The sequence below is a fragment of the Arachis ipaensis genome, chromosome B6 (assembly GCF_059453495.1).
Source record: "Arachis ipaensis isolate K30076 ecotype BB chromosome B6, ASM5945349v1, whole genome shotgun sequence".
Taxonomy (NCBI): domain Eukaryota; kingdom Viridiplantae; phylum Streptophyta; class Magnoliopsida; order Fabales; family Fabaceae; genus Arachis; species Arachis ipaensis.
The window spans coordinates 44468441-44478700 of NC_142441.1; the positions used below are offsets into that span (position 1 = coordinate 44468441).

Consider the following 10260-nt stretch of genomic DNA (forward strand, 5'->3'; position numbering starts at 1 on the left):
ACAAGACTTGGATATTCAACAATCAAAATCTCTTTAAGAGTGCCGTACCAATCAGATGCATCATTCCCTCCATCACCTTTAACATATATGCTTGTATTATCTGTCTTCTTTCCAGATGCATGCTCAGGAGTATGAAATCTATACCCGTTAACCTTGAACATACCAACACTCATGGCCCTAGTTTTTGGCCCGAATGCTAAACTCAATAAATGAGGACAAGTTATGCCATTACTGGGATTTTTTACCTGATTTTGTCAAACAAAATATAGTATTTAAAAAAACAAGATTTACTTTGACATATTTTGATACAGTCAACAAAATGTAAAAACTTACATGCTCATGGAACCATGATGGAAAGTTGGATAAAGAATTATTGCTCCCATGGATCTGCTCGTATTGACTTCTAAATGTATCGACATTCAGGACAATTCAACAAGATATGTAAGTGAGCGGCTTTCATTTCCATACTAGTTTACCATCTGTCTTTATTGGCTCCCCCAGCAATACCCAGTTGATCAAAAATAGAAAGGGTAGGCTCAAATGAACTTACACCACCATCATCATTCCAATTCGGCCTTGTTCTCTTATACATGACATGTGGCTCAAAGTAATAAGAACAATAACTTGATGTCTCTCTAGCTAGGTATGCTTGACAAATTGAACCCTCTACTCTAGCCCGATTCTTCACTGATCTCTTATACGTGCCTATTTCACGCTCAAATGAATACATCCACCTATACTGAGCTGGTCCACAAACACGTGCCTCATATGCCAAGTGAACTGGTAGATGCTCCATTACGTCAAAAAAGGCAGGTGGAAAAATTCTTTCTAACTTGCACAAAATAACAGGAATATTAGCTTCCATTTGTACAAGATCGCTAACCCAAAGAGTAGATGAACAAAGGTCCCTAAAATATTGACTTATTTCGGTTAACGGTTTCCACACGTGGTCTGGCAACTCTTTGAAGGCTAACGGAAGCAAACACTCCATAAATACATGACAATCATGAGTTTTCATCCCAAACAATTTTCCTCCTTTGACATCGACACACCTTTGTAAATTTGAAACATATCCATCTGGCATTTTCAACTCTTGTACCCATTTACAAACATTTTTTTGTTGTTGGAGTGTCAAGACATAGTTGCCCTTAGGCTTTGCCCAATGACCTTCGCGTACCTGCACCAAATTCAAATCTGGTCGCTTACAAAGCACAGCCATGTCTAACCTTGCCTTTTCATTGTCTTTTGTTCTTTCAGTATCCATAACGGTATTCATTATATTACTAAAAACATTCTTCTCAATATGCATTATATCCAAACAATGACGAACCAAATGATCTTTCCAATATGGGAGATCTCAAAATGTACTCCTTTTGTTCCAATTGTGTTCCACCCCATATCCGCTCAATCTCACTTGTCCTCATGTGTCAACTATTTTAGGATTGTGTCTAACTTTTTCCCAGACCTGTTCGCCACTAAGCCTAATAGGAAGTTCTTCATCCTCCTCAACATTCTTCCTAAAACCAACTTTATTACGCCTATAAGGATGACCTTCAGGTAAATATCTCCTGTGACAGTCAAACCACGAATTCTTTCCGCCATAATCTAACCAAAAGGCCTTGGTATCCTCCATGCATACTGGACACGCTAATCTTCGCCCCGTACTCCAACCAGACAACATTCCATAAGCAGGAAAATCATTAATTGTCCATATTAATGCAGCCTTTAACTAAAAATTTCTCTTGCTATGAATGTCATATGTTAGGACGCCTTCATCCCATAACTCTTTAAGTTCATCTATCAATGGTTGAAGATAAAAATCAATTTTTGCTTTGGGATTTTCTTTTCCGGGTATGATGCACATTAGGAACAAAAAAGGGTCTTTCATACACATATGAGGTGGAAGGTTATAAGGGGTAACTATAACAGGCCAATAAGAGTACGGTGTGCTAAAATGAACATTAGGAGAAAATCCATCAGAACAAAGTCCAAGTCTAACATTACGCGGTTCTCTTGCAAAATGAGGATTCTTGGTATCAAAATGTTTCCATGCTTCACCATGGGAAGGATGTGTCATCACGTCATCATTTCTGTGATTTTGGTGATGCCACAACATATGAGGGGCAGTACTCATTGATTCATACAACCTTTGTAGCCTTGGAATCAATGGCAAATAATGCATTCTTTTATATGGCACCTCTTTATTTTTTCCCTTCCTAGGCTTAAATCTCTGCTCCCCACAAAATTTACATTGTCTAAGATCTTTGTCCTCTTTGTAATATATCATACAACCATTGACACAACAATCTATCTTAACCTCCTTAAACCCAAGTTGGGAAACAATTTTCTTAGCTTCATAGTAATTAGCAGGAATTTCATTTGGAGTTGTTTGCATTTCTCTAAACAAAGTTGCCCACTGGTCAAAAGATCCCTGGGATTGGTTTCCCTCTGATTTTATACTCAACATCCTACTAGCAAGTGACAATCGTGAATGGATACAATTTTTCCACAAGGGTTTACTAACTAAATCTAAGAGGTCATAAAATCTCTTAGCATCTCGATTTGGTTCCTCCACTGTTGGTTGCATGTACATGTGAAACTCATGTTGCAAAGCATCAACAACCATCTAATGATAACGATCAAAATTTTCTTTCCATGTAACACCACCTAATTCAGAGCTACTTTCAATATCTTCTTCTATCCTAATCTGATTCTCTGTGGGTATCTCTTCTCCATGTTCTGTCCAAACCCAATAATTAGGTTTAAACCCATGAGTATATAGATCAATCTTAATGTCAATCAGCTGTTTAAACGTCCCACATTGACATCTGGCACAAGGACACCTAACTAAACCTCCTCTGAGAAATTCATGAGTTCTAGTACACACATCCACAAATTCATTTACCCCTTTAATAAAACTGGGTTTAAGACCCGCCTCTGATCATACGTTCTATCATACATCCAACTTCGGTTCTAGTTTTCCATTATTAATGAATTTAATTTCCTACATATCAAAGGGATAATATTCACTTTTTAATTTTTTTATTCAACGAGAAACCACAACAAATAAAAATCTTATCATCAATATAATTTATACTTTCACCATGAATGGTTTACACAAACAAGCATACATAAGTAAGTATAGATAAGCATGCATAATAATTTAACAGAGATAATAAAGATAAAGATAAAATAAAGCTCAATAGTTTAACAGAGATAATAAATAAACAAAAAAGTAGAAGGTTAAACCTTGAATAGCTTTTTCGGGAGTCTTAAACTCTACCAATACTTGTGATAGTGTAAATGGATGCCACTAGAACTTTGATAATACTTGTGACTATGTCAACCCTGCCAAAAAATATATATAGGCACATCAACACTAAAAACAATACTTAATAGTCTTCTAAAAAATTAGTCAGCCGAACACTAGTATTTCCATTGGAATAAACTGGCCAAAGATTAATTTGGACGGACAATGAAACTTAGTCAGCCGAACAAAACTCTCAAATCCAAAAATATAAAAATTATACATCATATAATTAGCTACCTCATTATTATCTGATTTTTCTGAAATAGTTATCCATATTAATACTTTCTAATGTCATGTTTGAGAAAAAATGGAAGTCACGTTAAAATAAATTTTATAATTATAAAGTATTCATTTAAAAGAAAATAACAATAATTTATGAGAAAATTAAAAGTTGTTTTGATAACCATAAACGGTGTTGGGGAAGTTAATCCAAACAAATAAAGGAAGAGTCAACAACAAAATAAAAAGATGGCATGAACTTGAAGCTGCAAAATGGTTTCACAATTCTAACCACAATGTCATGATCATAATGATAAGAATAATAGTTTTCATTCATGGCCGGCACCGGTCGAAATGGTGGCCGGAGACAGAGCTGCTAGTGCTTCCAAGAGCCACAGCCAGGCCGAGAAGCGGCGCAGTGACCAGATCAATGCACAGCTTACAAGTCTAAGGAAACTAATTCCAAAATTTGATAAGGTACAATAGCTCATTTTAATTTTAATGTGTCTTAAATACTATATAAACTATAAGGTATTGCCATTTGAAACTAGGCATAGTTAGTTTCAATAATACCATGAAAAATATATAAGGTATTGCCATTTTAATGTGTCTTAAAAGTATGTTATCTTGATTCAAATAAAATTAAATCTAGAGATGGATATGAAAAGGTGGATAGGGTGAATCTAATGTGGGAAGAGGTAATATAAATGAAATTATGTCAAGGTCCCCTGTCAAATAATCTCTCTTACCTTGTGAATGCATGGTGTTGACCTATATGGGCACACAATAGAAAGCATGTCAGAAATAAAATAAAGGAGAAACAATTGGAAAAGAAAGGAAGGGTAAAGCAAATGAAGTTCAAAGAATAGAAGCAAAACCAAAAAGGAAGGCCTGAGACTAAGAACTACTTTTTTTTAAAATATGGCAATGGCAATAGCAATAGCAATGGGCATGCACTGAAATATTCATTTTTATTATTATAACAATATGAATACTATTTTTATTTAGAAAAAAAGAAAAGAGAGAATCAGAAATCACATAAGTATATTGCTAGATATCCTATTAGCTATCCTATTAGTAGTGAATATAAGTAGTGAAACCTCTTTTTGTCTTTACTTCATTATTGCTAGTTATCCTATTAGCTACCACACTCACTACTACTTAACAAATAAATAGTAATGCTGTGACGTTGAGTAATGCTGATCCAGTCACGAGGAAGTTGTGAAGTTAGCATTAGCAGTATCACTTTTTGTTTTTGCAAAGCAGCAGTAGCACTGTTTGTCGGTTTCCATTCCCTTTAAGTCATTAAAATATTGCTAACGTGCATATCAAAGAAACTTTGGCAAATTAAACTTTAATTCTTACAACTCAAGCAAGACACCATCAGCTAATTAAACTTGAAGACTTAAAGGGAGAGAAATCAACCTGAAAGTAGTAGTTAGCAAGAGGCTTTTACATTATGTACTTTTCTATTCTGCGGAAAGTAGTAGTTGTAGTGTAGTGTGCTGTGTGGCAAAATAAGCTTTCGTAAGAGATTGTGTAGCATATTAGTTAATGTCAAAATAATAATTATCTTGACACTTTAATTAAGCTAAGTGTTCCATAATGTAAAGCCTATGCTGATCAGACATAGAAATTAAATAAAAAATTCCATTCAGGCATTTCTCTGAACATGTGGTGTGCAGAGTTCAAAACAGTAAATTTCAGTTCAATCTAAGCAGCATTCAACCCAGTAATTTCAGAAAGATACAGCCAACAACAATTTCATTCCAGAAACACAAGTTTTAACAAACTTAAGCCTAACCAAATTTTCTAAAAATAGAATTAAAAAGTAGTGAAAATAAAGAAAAAAAAGACAGGGAACAGGGGAAGGGAACCTGCATTGATGAAAGGAGGAAGAAGAACGGAGAGGCGGTGGGGTGGTGGTGATGTTGCAGTGGCACAGAAGGTCGTCGTCGCTGGTGGTTGCTTGTCGGTGCTTGAAGACGCGGACAGAGGGTGACTCCACGAACAGGGGTGTCGCACGCAAGAACGAAGAAATGGAGAAATGGGGAAGAAAGAGAAGAAGGAAGAGAGAGAGGGTAGGCGATGGTGGTCGCCGGTGGTGGTGTCGGACGGAGGCGGTGGTGAAGAGAAAGCGAAGTCAACCAAAGGATACCTAGCTTGAAGAATACCTAGCGAAGTCAACCAAAGAATACCTAGCTTGAATTTGGGGAAGTTTGCATTTCTGAACTTTGGAAGCGGGAGTTGACGCGAGAACATGTGTTTTTAGTGATAAAAATCGACGGCATATTTGTCGATTTTAATTAAAAAAAAACAACACATATAGTGTCTATTTTATAGATTAAATTTATATCGTTCATTCCATTTTAGAAGGCAATCAAGACCGTTCAAATTTATCGACGGCAAAGGTGTCGATATTTTAAATAATAAAATAGACGCCATATTCATCGATTTTAATATAAAAAAACAACACATATAGCGTCTATTATATAGATTAAATTTAGACCGTTCATTCCATTTTAGAAAGTAATCTAGACCGTTCAAATTTATCGACGGCAAAATTGCCGATATTTAAAATAATAAAATAGACGCCATATTCGTCGATTTTATTTTCGACTTCTGGTTCGCCTATAATATAACGATAATAGGGAAACAAATTAATGCATTATAAAAATACCGACGACTAGGCTGTCGATTTTAATATTTTTATTTTTAATTATTTTTTTAGTAATATCGATAGCAGGCCGTTGAAAATTATCGACGGCAGAAATAGCCGTCGGTTTTTGGCATCGAAAAACACGCTTTTTCTTGTAGTGAATTCACTTAATCTTTTTAATTTGGGATTAACTACTAACGATAGAAAATAAAAAAAATTTAGAGTAATTCAATATTATGAACATTAATTAGTATTGTGAAATAACCTAAAATCATAATGCAATTTATTTTTAAAGAAATAATCAAGTATTATTGTTAATTATAAAATAACCTAAAATTATAATACATTTTATTTTTAAAGAAACAACCATCCATTAATATCTATAAATAGAAACTATCGGCAAAATACTTTGATTAAAAATATGAGGGGTTAATTACTATTCATTATTAATAATATATCGATTATATCAAAAATTAATAAAAATATAATTATCCGCATTTACACCATTAGAAGAATTACCATTATGAGTAAAATTTTGTTAAAAAAAAGAGTAAAATTGCATACATCGTGGATTTAAAAAATAAATATCGTTAAGTAATTATGCTTTTTTTTAATAAATAGTAAAAAATTAAATATCATAAACTATATTCTTTTAAAAGTAACCATTTTAAGTTGTTATGATTGGCATGATTTATTTGTATATCATTTAAATTGACATTATTTTTAATTATAATAATCATTTATCCTTAATAATTATTGTTAGAATTTAATAATTTTTCATGCCTTACAATAATTATCTATAAAAAAACATATATATCCTGAAAAAATTATTAAATAAATTTATTCTTTTTACCCTATTTTTACGTTTAAAAATTGTTTGTTCTATCTTTTCTAATTGTTATTATGTTATTATAATTGTTAAATAATATTAGAAAAATTTTTAAAAATAGAAATAGCGATGGCATCTTGAATAATTAATTTAATAGAATTAAATTTAAATGAATAAGAGGATTCAATCAATTATACAAATAATAGCATATTTATAAATATTAATAATAAAAATAGTCTCACTAATGTAAATGATCAATATAATAATTATATGAAAAAAATAACTAATTACGTAATTGCATAATTTTCAAGATTCTATATAGTTGAATCTAATGGACAAATAAAAAATTATCTATATTATAATGTCCTAATATTTTAGCATACTATAAATCATATTATAAATTTATATATCATATTATAATTTTTTAAGTCAATTCCTTAAACACATTATAACATAAACCATCTAAAAAGATACACCAAATTAACAAATATCACATGGGTCATAACATACACTCTAAATTGTCACGATATTTTAAATAAAAAGTGTATCAATACAAAAAAATCAATGAATATAACTAAAATAAAGAGTAACAAAGAGACACAAAAAACATAATAATAAAGAGAATCAATAAAAGTATTATTAACATATAAACTACATACACGAACAATGTATATATTAATTGTGAATCACAAAAAAAAAGACAAAATATATATATATATATATATGTATGTATGTATATGAATTGAAGCACACATGACAAAATAGAATATTACAAAATAAAATTATAGTAAAATTATTTAAAAACAATGTAAAGATGACACATCTTTTTTGTTAATCAGAAGATAAAAGAAAAAAAATATGTCCCTAATAATAAGCAATTAAAATAAACAAAAATTTTCAAAAAATAAAAAAATAAAATGTATAAATAAAGATAAAAGAAACAAAAATTAAATAAGTTATAAAAATTGTACCTTAAACGTGAGAGACAGAGAGAGAAAGAGGGAGGGAGGGAGGGAGGGGGAGAGAGAGAGAGAGAGAAAAGAGACTAAGAGAGTGAATGAGTAAAAAATATTTGATCTTGTATAAATAGATTTTATTGAAAAAAATAAACTAATTAAATTAATTATTCTATTAAATAATTTGATATTTACTCCAATCAAATCAAATAATTAATATAATTAACCAAATTAATTAATTGATATAATTAATTATAATTAATCAATTCATATAAATTATAATAAATGGTGAGATTTTAATGTCTAATCAAATTAATTAATTGATATAATTAATTATAATTGATTTACTTTAACGAATTAAATGAAATAAATCAAGAAACACCTTAAGAGCATGCCACATCAGTTCCATTATTAGGTGCAAAAAACTTATTTTTATATAATAGAATAAATAGAATAGATAGAGAATAAAGATATTTTTTTAAATTAGTATAATTATGCATTATTTATTAAATATTAATTATAATATTGTAATATAATTATAATAAAGATATTTTTTAAAATAAATTTATTTAGAGAAATATAAATTGGTTATTAATAACCGGTGCCATTATCATATAATTATCATATTATTATTATTATTATTATTATTATTATTATTATTATTATTATTATTATTATTATTATTATTATTATTATTATTATTATTATTATTATTATTATTAAAATGATTAAAAATATTTTCGATTGATAATTGATAAGTAGTTTAATAATGCCTTAAATATTGATTTTATATAACTATAATAAAGATATTTTTATAAATTAGTATAATTATACATTATTACTTAAATTCTAATTATAGTATAATTATAATAGAGATATTTTTATAAAATAAACTTAGAAAAGAAAATAGTGCATTCATTTTGGCGAAAAAATTGATTAATGAGGAATCGACACCTTACTTTCATTAGTTTCGAAAAAACCCAATTTTAGTATATTAAGTAGATAGATTAAGTAGAAGTAGATTATTATTATTATTATTATTATTATTATTATTATTATTATTATTAAAATGATTAAAAATATTTTCGATTGATAATTAATAAGTAGTTTAATAATGTATTAAATATTGATTTTATATAGTTATAAGAAAGATATTTTTCTAAATTAGTATAATTATGCATTATTCATTAAAATGCATTCATTTTGGAGGAAAAATGGATTCATGAGGAATCGACACCTCACTTCCATTAGCCGGGAGAAAACCAAGTTTTAGTATATTAAGTAGATAAGATTTAATCACAATTTAAACATAATAAATTGCGATGAAGATCAACCTAATTGGGCAAATTAATCCACTGAGGCCGTCAAAAAAAAAGAACAATCCCCACTCCAATAACAAGCTCGCCCTTCAAATGTCACTTAAAACTTGCAACAAATCACAATTCAATTGGGTCCAAACATAGAGTTAAAAACTAATGGCACGCAAAACAATTAGAAAAACAACAAATCGAAAAAACTAAACTTATTAAATTGAAGAGAAACTCACCAAGAATACAATGGCGATATCGTAATCTTGAGCTCCGACGACGGAGAAATGTTAGAGAGTAGTTCTGGCGAAGGAGAGTGTTTATAGAGAGAGTTGTGAAATGAGAGGGAGAGGGAGGCCCCACCGTATTAAATTCGATTGTTGGTAATAATGAATACATGTTGTAAAACGAGGCGTTTTAATAGACTCAGGCTGTCGATAATAATGAATCACGTACGAAATTTGAAATGTTGGCGAAATAAATTTAGATTAACTTACTGACGATCTAGTTGTCGATAATTAATAACCATATTATTATTTAAAAAATAATTTTTTTCAATCAAAATTATTGATGTCCAGACTATTAGTAATCATTATTAAAATTATTGTTTAATTGATAATGCTACATGTAATTTTTCGCGAACAAACCATCAATGATCCATGAATTAATTTAAGAAATTATAAACAACTAGGTTGTTGTAACAGTAAACGTCGATAATATAGGCTTGCGCCAAATAACATCAAGGTGGCGCGAAAAGTTACCGACGAATGACTGTCGGTAAATGTAATTCCTGAAAAAAATTTAACGTCTTCTCTTACTACCGACGTCCTGGCCGTAGGTAAATTCCACCTCATCACGAGCCATCAAAACAAATGCTACTGATCTATCCCCTTATTACACACACCAGTGTAATAGTGTGGTCGGAGCTGTGGTACTGCTGTTCTAGCCCTGTTTTGTGTTATGCCTGTTTGAAGGGTTTA

General features: G+C 30.3%; 1 pseudogene; it reads right to left on the reverse strand.

The window, feature by feature from the left end:
- Positions 1-472: 472 nt before the first annotated feature.
- LOC148555361 (uncharacterized) lies at positions 473-2985 on the reverse strand (annotated as a pseudogene).
- Positions 2986-10260: the final 7275 nt, after the last annotated feature.